Raw genomic sequence first — 8,504 nt, forward strand, 5'->3', positions numbered from 1 at the left:
CTCATCTCATTCTCCTGCCCTGGGATGGGATGGTTTTGGGGATGGAAACCTCAAAACATCCATAGGGGAAGAGTCTGATGATTTGGGAGCTAGTGCTTCATTTCCTGGGGCATAACCTACGAAAGTGGCCCACTGATACATAAAGAGATCAGTCTAGTGGATTGGATCAATGTGTTTTTAAATGACTTAAAGTTGGCTAGATTGGAAGATATCAGAGTGAGTCTACAAGTAGTGAAGATAAATATAATTTGGGGAAATCTTTATTTCTTTAGCATATATATCTATGCACTATACATGCACTGTACCTAGACATAAAACGTATTCCTTAGTGTAGGTTTTGGTAAAATAGTAAGAATAAGAATAAATTTTTAAAAAAATTTAAAACTGGGGCACCTGGGTGGCTCAGTGGGTTAAGGCCTCCGCCTCCGGCTCAGGTCGTGATCTCAGGGTCCTGGGATGGAGCCCCGTGTTGGGCTGTCTGCTCAGCGGGGAGCCTGCTTCCCTTCCTCTCTCTCTGCCTGCCTCTCTACCTACTTGTGATCTCTGTCTGTCAAATAAATGAATTAAAAAAAAAAAACTCTTTAAAAAAAAAATTTAAAACCATGGTCTAGAGAGACTATAAATCTCTCAGAAGAGTCTTACATTTGGCAGGGCATGCAATGTGATGTGTGTGCAGAGGAGGAGCAATGGGGCTGAGGACAGCCTCATAAGATCCTGCACAATTGTGTTGACTATGGAGAAAGCAGGAGAGCATTCCCAGGTCCCAAGAGGGTTAAGGGTTTGGAAGGACTGACAGAACCAAAGACCCAAATAAAGTCTGGAATTGGAGGAGGAGACCCAAATACTGAGACCTTGTGACGAGATGCGAAAACAAGGTCCTCAGTCATCACTAGCAGGAGCCAGCATAATGCCCAATGGATGGAATAAGAGCAGCTATGTCTCAGCAGTGCAGGAGCTCAGGGGCCAGGAGCACAAGCCACACCAATGCAGATACACTGAGGACAGAGGCCAAGGCCAACAGTTACCTTAATGGGAGGCCATTAGACCAGGAGAACACATAACCTCTCCCAGGACCCAAATGCCATTTTGAAAAGGAGAAAGAAGAAGAATCCAGGAGAGAATCCCAAAGGACTGAGTGGTTACCCAAACAGGCAATTTAAAACTAAAAACCACCAAAAAGCCGCTTTTACTTGGCAAGATCAAGTGTTTCCCTCTATCACTGGGAATGATGAGTGCAGGATGAGATCAGTTCTAGAAAACAGGGCAATTAACACTTTTCATACATCTGAGTTATGTTGTTTAAATTTTGCTCCCATTACATGTGATCTATCAAAGCATACAGAAGGGGTATTTACCCTAAGGAGTAAGAGATGTTCCCTACTTCCTAGGATGATCTTGCAGACAAATGAAATATTGTATGTAACAGTCTACAACAAAATAGCAAAATGAGAGGGAAAAAAGATAGTGCAATAATTTTTTTCATAATGCTAAATATATCCAACTTGAAAAGTTATCCTTTATTCTAAAATAATGCACTTCTGACTTTTCTAGTGTTAAAGCATCCTTCCTTCACACATTGTGGTGATGAGAGACAGTGGTTATTCTTTTAAGGCCCTCATTTAGCAAAGTTGAAAATAGACAATGTATGCTAGCTTCCAAAATGTTTGATCCAATTTTACTGGCACTTGAAATGCACATGTGGAACTCACACAACGCAATGTGTGTGATGGCCCCTGAGGACACAGAATAGCCATTGCTTCTACACAAGTTCCCTTCCTCCCTCGTCCAGTCATTACTATCCACCCTCCCAACCCCATCTTGTTTCCCAACAAGTAGCTGTGCTCTTTTTCTCTCTGGCTCTATCTCATTCTCCCTCTCAGCTTTCCTAACCACACATTGTTCCAAGCCATCTTTCACCAGTAGAGTAGAAAGGATATAAAAGATATGACTTAAAGGATGAGAAAGAAGGCCAAGTGTCCCTTCCCTTACTCCCACCCTTGCATGACCCTGGGGACAGAATCCTAGAAATAGACATGGATGGGGGAAGAAGCTGAGGATTTGAGGACAGGTGTTCAGCAAAGAAGAGGACAAGAAGAGGTACCTGTCCAGAAGAATCTATAAAACTTTGTCACTACCCAATTTCCAAGCTCCATCATATTATATTGTATGCATCACAAACTGAGCCCAATTATATACTGAAACTTTTCTATAAACTTAGAAACCTAAGTGTCAAATTATTTTGGCAATTTTCTTTTAAAAAACCATCTACATGCCAGGGTTACTAAAAATCAAAAATAAAAACAGGGACACCTGTGTGGCTCTGTTGGTTAAGCATCTGCTTGCCTTCAGCTCAGGTCATGATTCCAGGGTCCTGGGATTGAGTCCTGCATCAGACTCCTTGCTCAGTGGGGAGCCTGCTTCTCCCTCTGCCTGCTGCTCCCCGTGCTTGTGCTTACTCTCTCTCTCTCTCTCTCTGACAAATAAATAACATCTTTAAAAATAAATAATAAATAAATAAACAAAAACAAAAACCACAGTAAGGAAGAAAAACATACTCCCTGAAAAGTCATGTAATACATGAAGACATTTTCATTTAGTAAGAATTGAGAAATCAATCGTTATGTAAGGTAGATTTATGCTATTAAGTAAATTACAGAGACCATACCTCCTTCTCAGTTACAGAAGGTAAATGATTTTTTTTTTGGATGTGTTGCTTTCAATGTGCCTTTTATCTTGCCCCCTACATGCAGATTCTGCTGAAACCCTCATTTGTTTGGTAAATGCTGTTGAACTCATGCCATATACTAGGCCGCAACCGGACGGCACAACATGAAAGAGTAAGGTCTTCCCAGGACTCCAAGGGGAGACACCTCGAGTCCAGCCATCTACGGGACCGCACAAGGCAGACCAAGGGGTGCCCCGCAGCATAGCTCTGGAGAGAGGCCTGGGAAGGTTTCGAGAGAGAAGATAAGACCCTCACCTTCTGGAGCTGCAGGTCACAGATATGGAGGGCCTTGCACCAGGACTGTCCCAGGTGTGGACGATGAAGTCAAGAACAACTTGTACGAGAGGCAAGGCTTTGTCCCCTCCAAGAGGCATGTTAGCCCTTACGTATATTCTCTGTTAAACTCCTGAATAACTGTGGGGATCCCCAAGCATACTCAAACAGAGATAAGGGTTTTCTTTTTCTTTTTTTTTTTTTTTGTCTTTTCATAAAAACCCACTTAACTAGGTAGAGACACTCTTATAAATGAATAAATAAAAGCTTAATGTGGCACTCTATGTTTGCATACTTAAAACCATGTGCCTTATTTATGGTCTGTTTGTAGAGGATACAAAGCTATCTTAAGCATTTTAATTAATTGCATGGATGATTTCACTGAGTTTTAAGAGGAAAATAAATATAACAATAATAACAATACTTACTAATTGTTGGGCACCTATTAACCTCCAGTCACCGTTTAGAAGCTTAACATGTACTACTTCTAACCTTCACTCTGACCTGTTTCCACAGATTTGGTTTTGTTTTGTTTTTTAAGATTTATTTTATTTGGGAGAGAAAGAGAGAGTGAGGGCAGGGTGGAGGGGCAGAGGGAGAAAGAGAGAAAGTCTAAGCAGATTCCCTGCTGAGCATGGAGCCAGGAGCTGGAGTGTATAACCCCAAGCACAGAGCCCATCTCACAACCCCGAGATCTCGGTGCGAGCCCAAACCAAGAGTCAATAGCTTAACCAACTGCACCACCCAGGTGCCCCATTTTCATAATTTTTTACATAAAGAAACCCAAGCAAACAGAGCTACTAAGAATAATCTGGATTCAGGGCGCCTGGGTGTCTCAGTCCATTAGACGTCTGCCTTCGGCTCAGGTCATGATCTCAGGGTCATGGGATGGAGCCCTGCATTGAGCTCCCTGCTCAGCAAGGAGTCTGCTTCTCTCTCTCTCCCTCTACCCCTTTACCCTGCTTGTGCGCTCTCTAGCTTTCTCTGTGTCTCAAATAAATAAATAAATAAATAAAATCTTTTAAAAAAAGAAGAAGAAGAATTTGTATTCAAACCTGAGTGTTCTTAACTCTCAAGTTCAAGGTCATTTCTTTTCTTTTTCCCTTTGCCTGTGTGTGTCTTTAATCTTTTTTTAATCATTTTTTTTTAATCATGATAAGTACACTCTTAAATCTCCATCAACTATGTGACCCATTCCCCCACCCCCAACTCCCCTCCCCTCTGGTAACCATGAGTTTTTTCTCAATAGTGAAGAGTCTGTTTCTTGGTTTGTGTTCTCTTTTTTTCCCCTTTTGCTCATTTGTTTTGTTTCTTAAATTCCACATATGAGTGAAATCATATGGTTTTTCAATTTCTCTGACTGACTTATTTTGCTTAGTATTATACTCTCTAGCTCTACCCATGTCATTGCAAATGGCAAGATTTCGTTCTTTTTTATGGCTGAATACTATCCCATTCTGTATATATACCACATCTCCTTTATCCATTCATCTAACGATGGACACTTGGGCTGCTTCCATAGTTTGGCTCTTGTAAATAATGCTACAAATAAACCTAAGGATGCATGTATCCCTTTTCATATCAAGGTTTTCATATTTGGTGGGTAAACACCCAGTACTGCAGTTACTCAATCATAGGGTAGTTCTATTTTTAAATTCTCGAGGAACCTCCATACTCTTTTGCAAAGTGGCTGCACCACTTTGCATTCCCACCAACAGTGCACGCGGGTTCCTTTTTCTCCTCATCCTCTCCAACACTCGCTGTTTCTTGTGTGTTTGATTTGAGCCATTCTGACAGGTGTGAGGTGATAGTTCACTGTAGTTTCGATTTGTGTTTGATTTGCATTTCCCCAATGATGAGTGATGTTGAGCATCTTTTCATGTGTCTGTTGGCCATCTGTATGTTTTCTTTGGACATAAGAAATGTTTGGGGGTGGTAGATATGTCTATTATTTCAGTTGTGGTGATGGTTTCATAGGTGATTCCATATATCCAGGCTTATCAGATTTATCCATTAAATATGTGCAGCTTTTTGTATATCAATTATTTCTTAGTAAAGCTGTAAAGTAAAGTTAAAACAAAGAAACAAATATACAAGAACATTTTAGTAAAGCTATAAAGTAAAGTTAAAACAAAGAAACAAATTTACAAGAACATTTTACTTAAATCTTTTGGGGGCCTCTGTAGTGTGCGTGTGTGTGCACACAGGTGCGCACATGAGTATGTATAAAGGAATTAAATATATATACTAACTAGAGAACACTAAGCCAACAAAATAAGAGAGAAGTCCTATCTGCATGGACACCCACAAGACACCCAGGAGAAGGGGTAAGGAAAGACTTTTGAAGGGACTTACACAATTGGCTCAAAAGAGTCTATGAGTTATTCCTGAATTCCTTCAACACATATTAACAGTTATGTCCTTGACACTGAGTAGGCAGATGAGATACAATAAAAAGTGAAAAATGGACACAACCCCTGCCTTCCTATAACTTACTATCGAGGGGAGGAGACAGATTTCAAAGGATCACATGAATAAATATGTATAATAATCATAGCTAATATTTATTGAGGGCTTCCTGTGTGTCTGACATGATTTCAGGCACTTTTCCTGCATTAACTTATATAATCATCACCAAGAAAAAACTGAAACAAAACCAAAACACCTGTGGTCTAGGTGCTACTATGATTATCCCCAACTTTACATCTGATAAAAACTATCAAGGGAAGGTCTATGGTGACATGAGATCCTTCTCTGGGGGAAATAACCTAGCCTGGAGGTCGAGGAAAGCTGAGAAAAGACTCTCCAGGCTGCCTCCCCTTCCAAGGTGGCAGTTTATTCCACAAGCAGTAGGGGAGTGCTGAAAGTATATTGGTTTGGGGACACTGGTGAATTCTTATGATAGGCAAGAGAGTGGAAGATGGACATTTTTTCATGACATACTGTTTCCTCTACGCCAAAATCTGTGCAGAGCTGAGCCCTCGTCCTGAATTAGTCTCTGACCAGACTTGAATGTTCTGATCCTGAGTTCCTTAAAGAGGGAGGTTCAGAGAAGAAATGCATCAGGCTACGTATGGGGTATCTAATTAAAACGAGGTGACCCCTGACCCCTAGGGAGGAGCAGCAGCATGGGGTTGGCAGTGTCAGATGCTGTGATGGCAGCAGCACTAGAGTGGCATCTGTGGTGGCAGTGGGGGGACACCAGTGACAGCTGAGGCGAGCTCACAAGTCACCTGGGATGCTGCCAGGGAAAAGAGCTCCGAGACATCTCTCATCAGATGCTTCTAAAGGCCAGTGTGGCTTGGGGAAGTTGAGTTACATGTGAGCTACACGCCTAAACGTTTCTGTGCATCTTCTCTCCTAGTGTCTTTGATGCTTTCTGGTTCCCAGGCACTTGGTTTCTCACAGTCTGTATTGTCTGCTGAGCCCTGCTGCCACTCACAACTTTGAGATTCTCCTGTGGGGGTTTCTGTCTTTCATTTTCAATCTCTGATTGCAAATCATTTTCCTTTGGCTGTTGCTTCATATGCGTTACCCTCTCCACAACTTCTGATCCTCGTCAAGATGTGCTTGGTGTAGGAAGATGAACGGCTGAAAAGCAGTGCCTTATTTACTTTGACAGACAAGAAAATATATGGAATTTTAAAGATGTGTTTTTAAAGTTCCAGTTGTAACTCCTGACAACGATGGCTGATTACAAAGAGAAGTTTTAAATTATCGAGATTTCTGAAATCCGGGTTTTGAGGTCCAACAGATTCTATTAGATGTCACTGGATATGCTGTATATTTTAACTCTTTGTGTGATTTCTGGTGTGTTACAAATCTCTTTAGATCCAGCAGTGATAGCTGTAGAGGAAATTAATACTGATCTACGTTTTAATTTAGGATTCCATGTGTGACCTGAAATGGGTGAAGGCAGTTGAGAGTATCCTTAGACTCCAGGGGCCCCAGAGGCATGTTTGGGGCAAGGGTGGTGGGTAATGGGAAGTGTAGTACCTACCTGAACAGTACTTCTAGAAATTTGGTGCCTAGAACAGCAGTGTCAGCATCATCTGGGAATTTGTTGAAAATGCTAGCCGCAGGCCCCTCCCAAACTACTGAATCAGACACTCTCTGGTGGGACTCACCAATTTGTGTTTCAACAAACCCTCTAGGTGATTCTCATGTATGCTGAACTTGAGAGCCACTAAGCTGCTCAAAACCACAGTGGCTTAAACAATAGAGGTTCATCTCTGACTGATGTATTGGTCTGTGAATAAGTAGTCTAGGAGTGAAATGGCAGTTCCATGATGTTGGGGACCTACCGTCACTCTGTCCGGTCACCCTGCTCCTCTCATTTGCAGTTCCCTTCTCCTGGTCTGCAGGGGTTACTCCATCCAGTCTGGCTCTTACACCTGTGTTTCAGCCAGCAGGAAAGGAGGGTAAGAAGGAGATCATGCCTCCTCCTTCTAAGGTCATAACCTAGGAATTGTACATATTAATTCTACTCTAATCTTATTGATATTCACCTAGTTACACCTGGTCATTTTTACCTTATATCATGGGTCCAATTACAACATGGGGTGGAGGTGGAGTTACTAAGAAGTGGGTAATGGATATTGGAGATTACTGGTAATCTTTTAGGAAAGATGCTAAAGGAAACTTTTACCTTCTGCTCAAATCATTCCATTCTGTTTTACATTTAGATATGAACTTGTCTCCAGGTAATAGATTAAGAGCAGAAGAATTCATTTAAGTAATATCTAACCAATTCATTTTTTGGTAAAGAAATTATCTTGAAGGACTACATCTTAATAAAAAGGTTTTGCACAATGAAGGAAACAATCCACAAAGCTAAAAGGGAGGTTACTGAATGGAAGAAGATATTTGCAAATGACATATCAGATAAAGGGTTAGTACCCAAAATATATAAAGAACCGATACAACCCAATACCCAAAAAACAAATAATCCAATTTTAAAATGGGCAGAAAGCATGAACAGAGCAGACATTTCAATATACAGATGGCCAACAGACACGTGAAAAAATGCTCAACATCACTCTTCATTGGGGAAATGCAAATCAAAACTACAGTGAGCTATCACCTCACACCTGTCAGAATGGCTCAAATCAAACACACAAGAAACAGCGAGTGTTGGAGAGGATGAGGAGAAAAAGGAACCCGCGTGCACTGTTGGTGGAAATGCAAAGTGGTGCAGCCACTTTGCAAAAGAGTATGGAGGTTCCTCGAGAATTTAAAAATAGAACTACCCTATGATTGAGTAACTGCAGTACTGGGTGTTTACCCACCAAATATGAAAACCTTGATATGAAAAGGGATACATGCATCCTTAGGTTTATTTGTAGCATTATTTACAAGAGCCAAACTATGGAAGCAGCCCAAGTGTCCATCGTTAGATGAATGGATAAAGGAGATGTGGTATATATACAGAATGGGATAGTATTCAGCCATAAAAAAGAACGAAATCTTGCCATTTGCAATGACATGGGTAGAGCTAGAGAGTATA

This window comes from Martes martes (genome assembly GCF_963455335.1).
Source record: "Martes martes genome assembly, chromosome: 2".
In the NCBI taxonomy this organism is placed as follows: Eukaryota; Metazoa; Chordata; class Mammalia; order Carnivora; family Mustelidae; genus Martes; species Martes martes.